This window comes from Rhinolophus ferrumequinum, chromosome 6 (assembly GCF_004115265.2).
Source record: "Rhinolophus ferrumequinum isolate MPI-CBG mRhiFer1 chromosome 6, mRhiFer1_v1.p, whole genome shotgun sequence".
Classification (NCBI taxonomy): domain Eukaryota; kingdom Metazoa; phylum Chordata; class Mammalia; order Chiroptera; family Rhinolophidae; genus Rhinolophus; species Rhinolophus ferrumequinum.
Window position 1 is genome coordinate 21,931,670 of NC_046289.1, and position 16,616 is coordinate 21,948,285.

General features: G+C 46.1%; 1 protein-coding gene across 5 annotated transcripts in view; it reads right to left on the reverse strand.

Moving 5' to 3' along the window:
* Positions 1 to 16,616, reverse strand: part of TMEM63C (transmembrane protein 63C) — a 112,230-nt gene that overhangs the window by 68,924 nt on the left and 26,690 nt on the right. For all 5 annotated transcript variants that reach the window (XM_033107837.1, XM_033107835.1, XM_033107834.1 and 2 more), the window contains exon 2: positions 547 to 670. The gene's annotated coding sequence lies outside the window, so the exon portion shown is untranslated. The remainder of the gene's footprint in view (positions 1 to 546; positions 671 to 16,616) is intronic.

The following is a 16,616-nucleotide window of genomic DNA, read 5'->3' on the forward strand; positions in this document are numbered from 1 at the left end:
AGTAGATGCTCAGTAAACATTAGTTGTTGTTGCTGTTGTTATGGTATTCATGGGAGAGAGTAGAACCTGGACAAAAGTTGCCTGTCCCCTCTTTCTCAGCTTCCTCATTATAGAGCTGGTGTCTGACCCCAGGGTAGAAGGACTAACGATCCTATGTATGGGGGTACTAACTGTTTCTTGTGTTAAGTGGAAAGAGCATGGCCTTTGGATCCAGTTGAACCTTCGTTCAAATCTGGGCTCTGCCTCTTCCTAGCTGTGTGACCTTGGACTAGTTATTTAACCACACTGAGATTAATTACCTACCTCATACAGTGGCTGTGACTAATACACTAAGTTCTAGCCAATGGGATGTGAGTGGAAGTGATTTCACTTCTGGGCCACATTCTTAAAAAGAAGCTGCATTCTCGCCATTCCTCTTTTCCCCTGTGCAGACTGGACTGTGGACATAGGGATGGAGGTGGGGGGCAGCTTTGATGAAGCTGAAAAAGACAGCACCCGAGGGCTGGACAATCAACAAGACATTAAGAACCTGAGTTTCACACTGACCTGGAGGAGAAGAGTGTTGCACTGCTGACCACTGGTCTCTGTGACAACAGCCGAACCAATAACCTCATCACTGATAAACCTAGTCTCTTGATTTTCAAGCCCACAGCAGATGAGCAGGAACATACTGGAAGGAGAAAGGACATGAAAAAGGCAAACACAGTGAAATCAGAAAAGTAGACCGCAAAGGCAACAGAACAGTAAAACAAACTCAGAAGTTTGGGGCCATTTAGTTCAGAGTCACTCCAAGAGGCCTTGGGAACACCCTTGTATGACAAGGTAATGTTGGAAATATGCTCATGGAAACATGCTGAATCATTATGAGAAATATAATGTTCTGATTAAATATTTTATTTTAAAAGGAAAGTGATTCTATGATACATTTAGAAAGTATTTTTGATCAAAAATGGTGAGCATGAAATAAAACTTGATGCTTCAGGGTAAAAACCTTCAGCATCTAAAAAACTCAGACATCCAAAATGATATCTTTCCTCAAGGGTCAGAAAGCAGAGATTTCGATCCATTGATATTTACCTTCTGTCCTGCTAGATTATAAGGACTGTGAAGGTCAACTGGTATCTCCTTTTCCTTTTTATTCCTAATATCCAGCACAGAGCCCTGACTCAATAAACACTTCTTAATGGCTGTGACGGTGAAATCTGTGTTAGTGTGGAGGCCAGAGCCTAACAGGGGCCCACTAGCTGATTTGGAATATTGATCAATGAAATTGCCTGAGGTTCTGGGCCATTCCAGGGAAGAGCTGCAGGGGTGCCGCTCTCACTGCTGAGAGTGTTACGAGCCCACAGTGGCCCTGGGACCTCGCCTCTGTTGTCTAGAAATCATTTCATCAGAAACTCTCCCCTGAGCTCAAAAAGACCTACATGCCCATGGATGCTCATTACAGAACTTATTATAATTGCTTGAAACAAACACAACTGTACACAATCTACACAACTGTACGTGGCCTTCCTGCACTGCCCAGATGAGATGTTCAGGAAAACTCAGAATGAGAGGGAAAACGTGGAAGCCTCAGGAAAGAGTCAGCTAGGTGTGCTCACCGCCTGTTTCTCAACTCCAGTGAATTTAGGCTTCAAGAGAGGAGAGCTCCACTAGTATCTTCATCATGGACCTGGGTGAGAGTGCTAGGTAGAGACTAGGTAGGGCTGGGGGACCTGGGGCGGTGGGCATGAGACGCCACAGATTTTGCTATAGGATCCAGAATGTAAACTTATGTACTGAGAAGGACGGTATTTTCAAAGCAGAACCATATTATTATTCACACAATAAGTGACAATTCAGATACTCTAGGGTACCCCCTATCCCCAAAAGCCAAATCAAGATTCTCCAAGAAAGTGGGTCAATTTGGGGAGCTTGGGCTTCTGTCACACATCCTAATCTGCCTTTCCAAACACAAGGGACTTTGGTTTCCTGTACAGAAGTAGGGGAGCAATGTATTAAAATGGAAAACTATTTTCAAGTTGTCTCTGTTTAACCAGACATGTGGCTCTAGATTTCAAGAGAGGACAGACCTCAGGCTTAGGTGCAGAATAGAGCACTGAGCCCTCTTCAGAAGCTAACATTCATCACGTCGGTGGGCCAGAGTGCAGAAGTCAGGTCCCTCTGGTTGCTTGGTCCTCCATGGTGGAGAATTTAGGCCTCCCCTCTACTGGCACAGCCCTGGCCTCCCTGTCTCCCCTTACCCCTGGCCTCAGGCTGGGGCCCCACTCACCAAGACCGCACCAGGTAGATGCTGTCAGCTAGCAGAAGCCTCTGTTACTAGTACTTCTCTCCTGGATGAGGAGAAATTCGTGACTGGTGGGAAATCATTGTCCACCACCACCAACAGCCACCACCAGTTATCGGAATTGAAAAATTCTGATTGGTTAGGTCAGAGGCAGATGCTGATGACATCACAAAGGAAGCTCCACTGTTGTGTTGGACCGCTGAAGACATTTGAGAGGGAGGGTTTCCCATGCAGAATTTACCCAAGTAACATTTCCGGACAGGTCTACTGGTTTGAAGCCTACAGAGCCTGACCTCCGTTCTGTCTTCAGCCTGGCTGATGCCGTGCAGGAATAGGTCATTAAAGAATACTTGGGCCCTTGTATTGATATTTTATTGAGGTTAAAGACCCCACTACCACCACCACCGAGCATTTCTCATGGGATAGAAATATGGCTTTCCTACTGGGTTTCTTCTGGTCTGAGGATTTCCTGTCTAGCCAGGTGTTTGAAAGCAGCTTTGTTGCAGTCATTCCAACAGGAGTTGGCATCCATTTTCAGTAATGAACCCCTTCTTTGTTTTATAAATTCTCTTCACTTTGTGAAATATAATACACATACAGGAAAGTATTTATGAAACAATCATATTTATAATAATCGTAAAGCAAACACTTGTGTAACCACTACCCAACTCAAGAAATAGAACGTTATCGCCAGACATTTCCCTGTGTTTCCCAATCACACCCCTTCCTCCTCTACCTGCCCCCCCACCCAGAGACAACCCTATCCTGACCCTAGTGGTAATTCTTTTTTCCTTAACTGTATCATTTTACCATCCCTAATCAATAGAGTTTGGTTTGGTCTGTTTTTTTAAGTGGACCTTCTCGGAATCGGAGTCTATATATACTTCATGTTGGGCTTCTTTTCTTCAACATTCTATTTTGAAAACTCATTCAGGCTGTAGCATGCACTGTAGTGTATTGACTGCTGTTCCTGTATGGTGTGCTCGAACCTCTCTCCTCTGGCTGGCCTTTCCTCGGGGCAATCAGAAAGTGAAGCTTAAGGCAGGGTTATAAACTGCCGGGCTGAGCCCCAGTCTTGAAGGCACGCCCCAACACAAACACAGAGCCCATCTGCAAAGACTGAGAGATCATTTTTATGTTGTTGTTCTAGATATTTAAAGAAATCTCTATGAAATCATTAGCTGACCACAAACCTAATGGGATAGAGACTTCAGGGGACACATATAACAAAAAGTACAGCTTTTACAAAATTAGTTCAGAAAAGACATGAAACAAATAAACAACTACTACAACAAGCAGCAACAACAAACCCTGGAGAGAGGAAGAATCTGATTTGCAGACATGCCACATTATAATAGTCAAAATGTCTAGTCAAAAATTAATCTAATAGTCAAAAATTGTGAGGCATGAAAAGAAACAAGAAAGTATGGACCCCATACAGAAAAAGAGGTGATTAAAAGAAATTGTCCCTGAGGAAGCATAGATATTGGACTTCCTTAAAAAGATTTTAAATTAACCATTTCAAATACGCTTAAAGTGCTAAAGAAAAACCATGAGAATGCTATCTCACCAAATAGAGAATAGCAGTAAAGAGATAGAAATTATAAAAAGGAACCAAATAGAAATTCTGAAGTTGAAAAGTATAACTGAAAAGAGAATTCGCTAGAAGGGCTCAAGAGCAGATTTGGAGGAAAATGGAGTGTTGGACATCCCTTACTCTAAAAAGAGGTGGAAATCACTATAGAGTATGGCACTTCCTGGGGTATTTTCAGGGTCCAGAACCAGCCCTGTTACTCTAAATAGTACCATCATCCCTCCTCTCCTTCCTACAAGCAGGGGAGGATGCTCAGAATTGTCGATCCCAGGTGGGACAAAATTTTTAGGGGCCAGTGGAAAATGAAAACGAGTAACCCCTTGTTCAAAAATTGGGAAGAATTTCAAGATAGCAGAACATTTGACCCTGAGCATAAGGTGCAGTCTCCCAGGCTAGGGCAGCTGTGCCCTGGTCCCCTCACCCCCACCCCCCACTACTTTCTGGAAGTGGAGGGAGGGCTGCTAGAGACTTACAGCACAGAGTGAGGGGCCGGTGAGGGGGGGGACTTAGTTGGTTATCTGCTGACAGGCCAACAGGAGTGGAGATCGGAGATGGTGCAGAGCCCGGGGCAGTGGAGATGGCCTGCATGTGCCCATTGGTCCAGGTAAGGGTGCAGGAGTTTCCTGTGGCTCAGGTGAACTGTGGGGACGTAGCTGGGGAGGAATTATAGCCGTGTGTCTCTGGGGCTCAAGTTGCCAGGGTGTGTTGGGAAAAGTCTAGCTGGGGAAGCCCTATCCCCAGAGAATTTCACCACTCACCCCACTTGGAAGCCTGCCCCCCATAAGGCCCTGATCACAGGCAGTGTTGGCCAAGAGAACAAGAGCTCTGGCTGCTCCCCTCCAGCTCTCATTCCCCCCTCACACCCCTAGTTCAAACCCTGGAGGTGAAAGCACTCTGATGGGGGAGGGAGAGAGAAGACACCCTGTCCCCCATTTCTAACCTTGCTTGGCACTGGGAGGAAAGGGGAAACACCCTATATTTGCATATGATGTTTAACTTTTATTTATTTATTTATTTATTTATTTATTTATTTATTTATTTTAATTTTATTTTTTTTATGTTTAACTTTTAAATTGGACTATACTAACCTGGATTCTCAAAAATTGAAAGAAAGAAAAAAGGGAAATCTTTTCAGAAAACTAGGAATCTGCCAGGAATGTTATTCAGGGTTTGAAGAAGAGATGTGACCTTCTAGCTCGGCTGTAGGCTGTGATTAGAAACAAAGCAAAGACATTACCGGTTTGAATCCTGTCAAATTCAGACTTTTCCATAAACCGGATCCATATGAATAGAAATATGTCCAGAAGGGTAGAGAGCCAGGTGTTAGACAACAGTCAGGTGTTGGAATTTTATTCTAAGACAAAAGGTGACTTTTAATGGAAGGAAGCATTCTGTCCTCCACGCAGCCTGCCCTCTGCGACTCTAGCCCATCCAGACCTCTGCCACGTGCAGGCAGCCCCACCCTGTGTGGGCCCAGCACCCAACCAGTTCCACCCTCAGCCTCCCTATTGCCCCACCCACCCCCTCAGTAGAAACCCCTTCGGGCACAGGGACCCAGCCTCACCCACCTCGGTGCACCACACGCAGCACCTGATGAGTCTCATAAAAGTTTGTTACATCAAAACACCACCTCAGAGCCAGGAAGCTTCTATGGCTCCAGAAGGGCCAAATCGGGGTGATTCACAGAGGAACAAGACCAGGGGGCAGGTGCAGGAGGAGGAGGAGAATGGAGATGGGCAAGTAGAGTGACTTATTCCTGGGACTGTCTGTCACCCTGGGCCGTCCAAAATGGTTGGTGGCCCTAGAGGCATGTTAGGGGCTGGACAGAGGAGCAGGCTGGTGGAAATGGAGTGAGGACAGAGAAAGCGTTGGAGAAATGGCAGCTGGGGACAGGGGCGGTGGAAGCAGCCTTTCTTTTGTTTCCATGGCTTTTACATTTTATGGAGAACAAAGCCTCTCTCTGCTGGGAGGGGCTCCTTTTCCTTAAGCTGGGAGGTGTGTGTGTGTGTGTGTGTGTGTGTGTGTGTGTGTGTGTGTGTGTGTGTGTGTAGGCATCTCCCGCTCTGTCTCTGTCTCTCTCTCTCACACATACGCGCGCGCACACACACACACACACACACACACACACACAGCAGGGCTGCCCACCTACTTCAGAGCTCCAGTGAGAATGACTCAGCAGGAAAGCCAGGCCTGCAACTCACTCTGGCTCCTTTGCAGCTGCTGGGCCCCTTACTCCCCTTCTTTTACTCCCTGCTTCTCCGCCCAGTGGCACCCACACTAGTCGGTCAGAGGCACAGATCTCTCTGACCCCATCACACGGTCAGGGGACTTCCTAGGCTGAGACCCCTGTGATCCACCCTTAGTGGCCTTGAGCAGGGTTGCTGGGCAGCCTCCTGCCAGGCAGCATGGGCCCTCACTCACCCCATTCCCGCGCTTCTCCCCTCGGGAGCTAACATTGCTGGTTTCTGTGTGCCAGGCACAGTACTGGGGCTCAACATGCACGATTTCCTATCATCCTCCCCTTTGAGGTCAGTGCTTTCATTGCTGTCATCTATAGATTCAGAAAGTAAGGTACAAAAGGCCAAATAACTGGGCCAGGTCACTTCTTTATACTCAGTTCTGACAGATGTGCACGCCCACGTGGGCTAAAGTATACAGGCACTCACTAGAGAGCCATAGGTGGCAGCAAATAAAGTAAAACAAGCAGCTGAAACAATCCGTGCTCACTCAGTGGGGCACATTAAATAAATCAAGGTCCATCTGATGCGACCAGGTCACTATTAAAAAGGCCAAAAGATGGACGTGCTCTGTGTGCTTATGAATGTGAATGTGAGCAGTGCCAGGGACAGCAGTCGGGCTAGGAAAGGGTGTCAGGCAACCTCCCAGCAGCCTGGAGCTTGGTACACACGCACCCAGCACTGCAGATGGCCCAAATGGCACAGAGCTGTGTGCCAGTGGGTTACTGGGTGTGTGCGTGTGTGTGTGTGTGTGTGTGTGTGTATGTGTGTGTTTGTGTGTAGGCACAGGCACATGCTGGGATGGAGGCTGCCATCTGCAGACAATGTCTGGAAGGAGATGTAGGGAAGTGGTGACAAGGGTTGCCCTTGGGAGGGAACAAGAGACTGGGCGCTCAGGAGGACGTGGACCTGCGCTTATTGCACCTTGGTATGTTTCTAATCGCATAGACTACCTTCTGAAAGGAGAAATCACTGTGTCAATACTATATTGCAGTGTGGAAAAGCATCTGTCTGACTTCAGAGCTCCGACTCTGAACCATAAGAGTGTAATGCTTTAGAAGACTTTGGACTAAGGAAAATGTGTGTGTGAGTAAGTGTGCATGTGTGTCTATGCGCGCGTGTATTGATGAACGTTTCAGTACGTGAGTACAAGCATGCTGGCATGTGGATGAGTGAGTGTTTGCACGTAGGAGCAAGCTTATGCATATAAAACTTCCGAACATCCAGCCTCTGATCCCCAAGCCCTGTTCCAGGATGTGGGCTGAGAGCCTTAACCCCTAGCTGCCCTTCCAGTCCTCACCTCTTCTCCCCTTCTCCCCGTCCTAGTTGCTGAACAGAGCTGTGAGGGGAGGGAAGCAAGCTGCCCAGACAGGCTTCCAGATGCATGACTCTTGGGGGAGCTGGCCTTGCAGAGGGGAGAAGGCACCCCTCTGATTATAGGACCCTCTGGGGAGTTCCCAGATCTAGCAGCCTGGGACTGAGGAATGGGGAGGGAGAAGCCAAGGGGTGCAATGGGGGAACTGAAGGCAAGGCAGATGAGGCCTCCCTTGCTAAGTAGAGAAACGATTTTTTCTGGGCTTGGAGAGATGGCAGTGAGGATAGAGCCAGTGTCCCTGGAGATCAGGGAGCGTGGGGCAGACAGGGCAGGGGAACAGCCTTTTTTTCTCAAGTGTCTGCCCAAATCACAGGCCAGTTATGTGGCTTATTGCTAACACAACCATCAAGGTCATATTTTCTCTCCCTGTTCCAAGCATATCCCTGAAATGCTGGAAGCAGGGGTACAGTCAGTGCTGCAAACATTTTCTGTCCTTTAGCCCTGTTCCAGAAGTGGGCTGCCCCAAATGTCTCCTCTGCCATCTGGCAGCATGCTTGAAATTCTGCCATCAGAATCCTACCTAGGATGGGTAACTCATGAAGGTGTTGTGGGCTTTCAAGACAGAGAGCTATTTCTAGTCTCAGAGCTGCCACCTATGAGCGGGGAGACCAGAGCCAATGGCCTAGCAGGTCTCAGGCTCGGTGGCTTCATCTGTCAAATGAGGATGAAGTACCTAAGGCACAGGGGTGGAGTGAGGGTACAGGGAAAAAAATGTCAATATCTGATCTCTCATCCACATCCTAGGGTGCCGAGGGCCAGAGACCCGCTTCTTATAGGAACAGGGAATGATCAGGGAAGCGGGTATTTTTAAAGTGGGGGAGGAGAGACAAGGTGGGACTGAGGGGTCTCAGCCCCCAAAAGGTATCACCTAAGCAAGAAATAGAAGGCAGTGGTGGCTCAGGAAAATACAGTTAGCAGCTTCCTAGAAGCCTCTTTGCCCAACTCACCAAGGCAACCGCTGCCTGCTCCGGCTGTGCGGCAGCCGCTGTCACAGGCCTCCCCTCACGGCTCGCCTCACAGTCACTTCAGCCAGATTCCATTCTAGAAAGGGATGACGGGGCAGCATTGGGTGTACAGGGGTTTGTGTCAGGGGTAGTGGAGAAGATGCTATAGCTGGACAAGCAGAGTCAGGACCGTGGCAGCTGAGAGCATGGGGGTGGGGGTCACAGTACTGAATGGTGGCAACGATGATTATCACAGCCAAACACAGGTGTCATTTCTACACAGAGAGGAAAGCAGCTCATCTTTGTATAATTCTTGTTCTGTGATCTTACGGTTATTGGGTTGTTGTCCTGGTTAATTTATGCCAAGGAGACTGCTAGGTAGAGGTAACCCTGGTAGGCCGGAGAAGGTACGTCAGAGGCAAGATGTGGTAGAGAATTCTCACGGTTCCTCAATAACCACTCTCCTTTTCTTCCCCAGAAATTGGGCCTACCTGGAATAAAGACTCATTTCCCAGCCTTCTTAGTTTCTAGATATGGTCATATGACTAAGTTCTAGACAATGAGAGATACATGGAAGTCTCATGAGTAACTTCCAGGGACTGTCTTTAGGCAGAGATGCTGTGCCCTTGTTCAGCCTTCTTTCCTGCTTCACGCTGGTGGAATGTTGACCTGAAGGCTGAAGCTTGGCAGCCATTTTGAGCCATGAGGTAGAAGCTGCATGGTAAGAATGGTAGGAAAACGACACAGAAGGAGCCCGGGTCCTGATATGATGAAGGGTTTTGCCGTCCTTGAACTGCCACCTCCGCTATGATGCCAATGCCTGCACCTCAAGGATCACATGACAGGGCACCGGAAAGAACTTGGGGCCTTCCTGACACTGTAGAGTGACCACATTAGCTCTGGACTGTCTGCCTCTGGACTTCATTTACATGAGAGAGCAATGCATGTCTACCTTATTTAAGCCACTATCATTATTGGGTTATTTGTCCCTTCAGAGCCAAATCAAATTCTAGGTCATCCCCATAGTGAGTTTGTTCTCTGCTTCACTAACCTGGGCTTCCCCCAGTAGGAGAGGAGCAGGGAAGACCCCAGCTAAGCCCCTCTTGGTCTGGACCTTGGAAGGTACTTACAGTGATGTGGGCCAGAGATAGTGTCCAGTCATTAAGTGACCTGGGAATGAAGAAGGCAGGGACTGGCCAAGGCGTCTTTGTCCTTAGAGTCCCATAGGAATAGGATGAGATCCGAAGACTCAGAAACAAGATGGTGACTATGCTAACTTTATTGCCCCCATGGGACTGTGAGCAGATAGAAGGTAGAGACTGACTCAGTGTCCCTCACATAGTAAATGCTCAATAAATACTTGTTGACTGGCCAACTGACTGTACTGTACTAAGGAGTTTGGAGCAGAGATTGAAGGGGGCTAACGCACTCCCTCGGGAATGGAGTGGTGGTGGAGACCAGGAGAGAGATCTTCTAGGAGAAGATGAGTGGGGTGCGGGCTGACAAAACTGGAGTCACGTGGTCTGCAGCACACCCCTGCCCTAATAGTGCAGCATATTCTCCTGGGGTCACCTGGGAGAGCCCTGCACTTTATTAATGCAGGATACTCCTAGGCAATGATGCTTTACAACTAGGGATGCACAGCCACATTCAGGGTAACGTTTGTTCTTCACAACCTCAAGGGCAGTATTACTGCACTTTTTCCAGAAGAGAAAGCTACGTTCCAGAACTGCAAGGTCACTTGCCCAAGACCACTCACTAGGAAATGCAGCAGCTGGGACTTGAACCCAGTGCTTCTGATCACAAACATTACATTCTTTGGAACAAAGAACGCAGTTGGGGATTTCTTGCTCTAATGGCTCTTGCCTTTGAAGTCCCCAGATCAACACTAAGGCCCTGGGTGTAGTTTGTAAAGCCCTGAAGTGAAGAGGAGGTGGGTCAAGGCTGGGAACGGGTGTCAGGCAACCTCTCAGTAGATTGGAGGGCTGGCCGACAGAGGCACCCAGCGCGACATACAGTCCAAACAGGGCATTTGCACAGAACAAAGCTCCCCAACCCAAGATGCTTCACTGCCATCTACTGGGTAATTGTCATAATAACCATCCAAATCTATGGTGACTCAACTGTGAAAACAATGCCCCCTGGAAGTGTAAAGTGCAGAGCCTGAACAACTGTACAGGGTAGCCCTAGAAGCATCTTCACTTGCCTGAGAGAATAAAAGGATGACAGGGTCCCTGCCACCATGGGAGCTCAAGTCCTGCCCTCTTCTTTCCTGTCTGGGAGTCCCTGGCTCAAATAGAGGGTAGTCCTCTGTTTCCCATAGTTTCACTACCCAGGCCCCTGCAGAGTCCATTCATTCTTTCTTCTACTCTGTACACATGTCCTGAGCATCTACTCTGGGCCAGGTTCCACACTGTGCACTGTGGGTACAACATAGAAATGAATTAGGGCTTATCTGCCTGTCTGGACCAGAGAAAGTATGTCTATCAATCCCGGATGCTTCCGGTCCCTCACCATGTACTAGCTGTGAGCTCTTGAATATTTCCCTAAGCCTCTGGCTCCTCTCTGGTAAGATGGGGAAAATATCTCACCTGGCAGTTTGAGAACTCCATGAGATAATGTATATAAAATCCTTAACATGTGGTCACTACTTACCCATCCCCCCAAGTGGCCAACTATCAACTTGCTATGGTGGCGGACTCAATGGCCAACAATCTTGACTTGTTCCTGGTGCTGTTAGAGGCTCCGGTGTAGTTTCCTTTAGAAACCACTGAGAAGTGATAAACATGGATGCGTATTAAGTGCCTAGCACAGAGCCAAGCCTAAAGCAGAGGGGTTCAGTAGAACCCACTGCCTTTCACCTTTCTTCCACCATCAAGCCCTGGTCAGAAATGAATGCAGGCTAGGAGGGCTTGAGGACCCCTTTATCCCGCAAGGGTCTGAAGAGCTGGAGTCATGGGGATTGGACCTTACAGGTTTCGTTTATCTGCAGGAAAAGGCTTGTAGACTGTTGCTTGGCCAGGCCACTGGGGTTAGGAACAGGGCCACTCAACCCTGAGCTCATTTTCTCTTCTATAAAATGAGACCAGTAATGTTTACTTTGTACCATCATTGTGAAGATTAAAATGCAAGAAGTACCTAAAGGGTCCACCACAATGCTGGAAACAAGATAAATACAAAATACATTTTAGCTATGATCACAGCGATGGGATCCTGGAGAGTTTGGAGCTGTCTGAAGAAAGCTGCTCTCCACCATCCAACTGCCAATCACTGTGGGAGGCTGAAGATGCGGGTGCCAGAGCTGATGAGGAGCCAGGATACAAACTTACCCTCCTCTACTCCTCAGATGGGAGGGAATCTGGTACAAACTTTCTGAAGGGTACTTTGGCAATAAGGATCCTTTTGACCCAGCTACTCCACCTCTAGGAAATCAGCCAAGGAAATAATCATAGAGCCCCATAGAGTTGTTTGTGCTAGGACGTTCGTTGCAATGTTGCTAATAATAGTGAGAAACTGGAAATAATCTAAAGTTAGAGATGCACTCAGTACACACTTTGGCTGGCTGCCAGATGGCCAAGTGTTAAGATTGGTATTCAGCTGAAGTCTAGGTCAATACCTGATATCACCTCAGGGAGCGAATGTCTTTGAGAAAAGGGTACATTGAAAATTTTATCAGAGATTGTTGTGATGATAATTTCATCATTAATAAACTTCATTGTCAGTGCTTAAGAGTTTAACATTATAAGGCAAGAAAAATATTTTCCTAGTACACTGAGCAATAGCTAGCTTGCTCCTGTGCTATATATTACACACATTTGAGTTAATAAATTGATGTATACTTTCGACTAATGATGGTACAAAGTATAATCCTCACTTTTTCTAACAATTTCTTCTTTCCTTCATATTTTTTATATTCCTTCCCAGGGTGGGTCAAATATGGTTTACCATGGATATTGCTACACTACAATTGCTACAACATACCAGAGGTTTTCCTCCTCACGAAATTAGGAGGTTGGCTGTCATTCCGTTTTTAGTTTATCTCTACAAGTTGCCAAGAATTACAAGTAGGGCTTTTTATTAAAGCCTCATGGCCTAAGTAGAATAAAGTAACTAAAAATTGACTACAGTATTTTGTTTAGTGTTAAGAATGCTAGTATCCCAAACAATTCTACAAAGATTAGAACTATGATATAATCCAGTCTCTATTATTCTGCTTTATATTATTATTTGACTGTTTTATTGTTGTTGCTTCAAAAAATATCTTCTAAAAGTATCTGGCTGACATACTTCCTCAATATTTGTATCAGCTATCAAGATTTCCTTCTATGTTTAAACACTTGAAAGCTCTTAAAAATTATTTTCATACATTAAGAGGCGATGTTTATCATTACGAGAGATACAATATTTTACTTTTGTGATTCATTATGGACATTTGATATTTAACTCACTGATAGAATTTCAACAAATAGAGCAAGAAAGAAGATATTTATTACAAGTTATATCTAGAAGGTTATCTATGTTTGAAAGTGATTATTACCAGTAAATCCAGCTGACATGCCATGTGTGTATAATGGAGACTATTATGCTTCTTGGATGCAAAGGTTATGTATTAATAAGACAGGATCATGGATCATACACAAGTCCCGGGAACCTAGAAATAACGCTCAAGTCTGAACGTGGCTATTCAACGTTTCAAAGACCAAGGCTGAAGATGAAGCCAAAGAGCACATTTTGACAAGATACCAAGGTCAAAGCCGAATTGTGGTGCATCCCTACTAAACCGTGTCCCTTTCTGTAAAGGGACATACAGCTGTCCATTAAAAACAATTTTGGGGAAACATATTTATCCTCATGGAAAGATTGCCGATCGCAGAATTTTAAATGTTGGCTAGAAAAGAGGATAAAGATGTGAGAGCAAATTTGTAATTAAGGGGGGAAAAATCTGAATGGATAAAAGTTTGAAAGACACAAAATGTTAATGATGATTATTCTGGGTTTAGGATTTAAGGATTTCTGCTTTATTTTTAATTAAAATTTTTTTTTGTATATTCTTACAAAACAGGTTATTCATGTGGTTTTCGAAAATAAAAATATTTAAAGTGCATCATTTCTGTCTCCCCTTTCTCTTTCATCCAAGGCCAGATTTTGAGCTTGCTGAGCTGGCCATATGGTCTGGGACACTGACCACAGCTGTCTGTGGAGCTCACTGTCCATGTTCATTCGAGGTCAAGGCTTTGGCTTGTGGGAGCTGCCGTTTCTGGGTCTGTTTGTGTGAGGTGAAATGCCTGGAGGAAGGCAAGCGTTAGTGGGAGAGTGGAAAAGGGCAGGGGTATTAGTCCCATTTGATCAACAAGGACCTGGAATCTCAGAGAGACTGGAAGTTCCAGGAAAATCCTGCTCCTGTCCTGAGATCTGGGAGGTAATAACTTGAATGTGTCTAAAGTTTTCCATAGTAGAAGAAAGAACTCCAAGGTTGTCCCCCAAATTAATTTTCCTTTTTATCCATACAGCTCATAAATTTTAGCTGGTTGCATAGCTACCTACAGCTAGATGTGGCCATGTGACCACATTCTGGCCAATGAGAGGTAATCGGATGTGTTGCAAGCAACTTCCAAGAAATGTCCTTAAAGAGAGAGAGGCATGTCCTTTCTCCTTTTCTCCTTCTTGCTGGCTGGAAAATGTATATGATACCTGGGACAGGAGCAACCATTCTAGACCATGTGGCAACATGCTCAGGACGATGGCACAAGATAGAAAGAGTCTGGGTCCCACATGGTCATGGAGCCGCCACGCCAGCCCTGGACTGGCGACCTGAAACTTCTTTAACGTGAGAGTGTAATAAAATTCCATCTTAGTTTAAATCAGTGTTTTCTTGGAGTTTCTGCACATGTCATAGAACCTAATCTTAATTAATTACAATAGTTATCACTTATTTAATACTTACAAGGCCAGCCACTATTCTAAGTGCTTTACAGATGTTATCTTGTTAATCTATGTAACAACACCATGAGGTGGGAACTATAATTAACCCTGTTTTACAAATCAGGAACCCGAGACACAGAGAGGTTGACCAATTTGCTCAAGGTCACACAATGAGTGACTGGTGGACCTGAAATCTGAACCCAGAGCGTCTGGCCCCAGAGCCTGTCCTCTGACTGCTCTGTGAACCCTTTCTTTTGGCTCCTTATTCTCTGGTCTCATCTGACACTTTTGTCGGCCTGTTTATATTAACTCTACTCCCTGTCCCACCCCACTCCTGGTCTCTAGCAAAAAAAGCCATTCTCTCTACATCCCGCTTCACTGAGAAAAGGTTCTCACTGGCTAATTCATGCTAAAGTGTAAGAGACCATCACCAACAGAATACGTTACCTCTCCATAAGAATAATGGTCTCTTTATTTCTATGTCAGTGTGAGGTTGATATGTGAGAGACACGGAAGGAACTGCATTGCATGAGGCTTGGGCACTAGAAGCAAGTGACCTGGATTTTATTTCTACTGCCAACAAGCTCTGCGATCTTGGTCAATCTCATAACCGCTGGGGGCCTCCATTTCCCCCCTCTATAAAATAAGTAGAGTCAGACTTCCATTAGCCGGACTGTTATAACGGTTAAATGAAATAACCAATAAAAAGGCACCTGGCCCCCTGTTGGCCTGGCACATAATGGATGTTAGTAAATATGAATCTTTATTTAGTTGAATTCCTTTTATCCACTGCTCCCTCTAGCCTATTTTTGAAAGGTCAGATATTGAAGTATAATTTATATATAGCAACATCCACCCGTTTGAGAGGTACAGTTCTATAATTTTGACAAACATGGTCATGTAACTACCATCAAAATCAAGGTATAGATTTCCAGACCCCAAATAGTTCCCTCATTCCCCTTTGCCCTCCCCCAGACTGTTTCTTATTTATTCTAATATTTATTGAGCACCCACTATGTGCCAAGCTCTGGACTGGGTCTAGAAACAAAGCTGACAGATAAGTCCCTGCCTGTGGGGGGGTTATAGTCTATCAATCAAAGAGGCACTAAACAAATAAATAAATATACCAACCCAATCATCATAGAGGCAATAAGTTCTATGCAACCAGCAGGATTATTTGGTAGCTGGTAGCTGGTGGACTATTTCAGTAGAAAGGGCGGGTGCTATTGAGTTGGTATCTTTGTCATTTAAAATTCATGACAAATTCTACAAGTTGTAGATAAAATCTGCATTAAATGGACAGGGAAATTGAGGCTCAGAGAGGCTAAGGAACTTGCTCAAGATCACACAGCAATGGGAAAACGGATTCAAGCCCAGATCAGCAGACACAAAAGCTACAAAAGCTCATGTCAAAAGCTCGTGCTTTTTTCATCATACTGCACTGTGTCCTTCTTGGGCCCTGGGCCATGTCTGCTGGAATGGGTTGGGGGCTGGGATGAATAGAGGCAGGGGGCTCAGGGATATGGGGTCTGTGTTGCCTGATGCTCTATGACCATAGCAACATATCCAAGAGTCCTACAAACAGCCAAGGGCATGGCAGTGACCTCATCTCCTGGTCTCACCTCCTTCCTCCTCTAATTGAGATATCAACCTTCTGCTTCTTTCCCTTCCATCCTGGACACCTGGCATTGCAGGGCTCTCAGGAGAGAAAGCTGATCTCCCCCTGTGCCTCCTACCTCCCTCCATCATGAAGACATAGACAGAGATGAGTCAGATGAGTGTGCACTCTCTCAGCCCCCCTTTTCTTCTCTGTCTCCTTTTCCCTCTTCTCCCCTCTGCCCTCTACCTTCCTCCTCTTTTCCCTCCCTATAGCCCTCTTTCTCCCTCCCTCCGCCTTCTGCATGCTCTGAGACAAAAGGGCCAATTAATCTTGCTGCCACCACCTCTGCTAAACTGCACACTGGTCCACAGGCGCAGACCTCCCGACCAGGATTGCCTGAGCACTTCCTGGAAACCAGAGCTAATTGGTGAACGATCACATTCATTCTTTCACAGCCTGAAAGCTCCAAAGGAGGCTCTTTCCAACCGGAGGCATCAATCATCAGGGAGATCGCCAGGGTTACCTGTCACCCAGAGGGTGGCATTCAGACCTGCTGTTTCTACCTTGGGGTTTGGTAGACATGTGGGTTTGGGTGATGAGTAAGCATCACTGCCCCCAATCCCACACACACTTTTCAGCACCACAAACTGCAGAGTG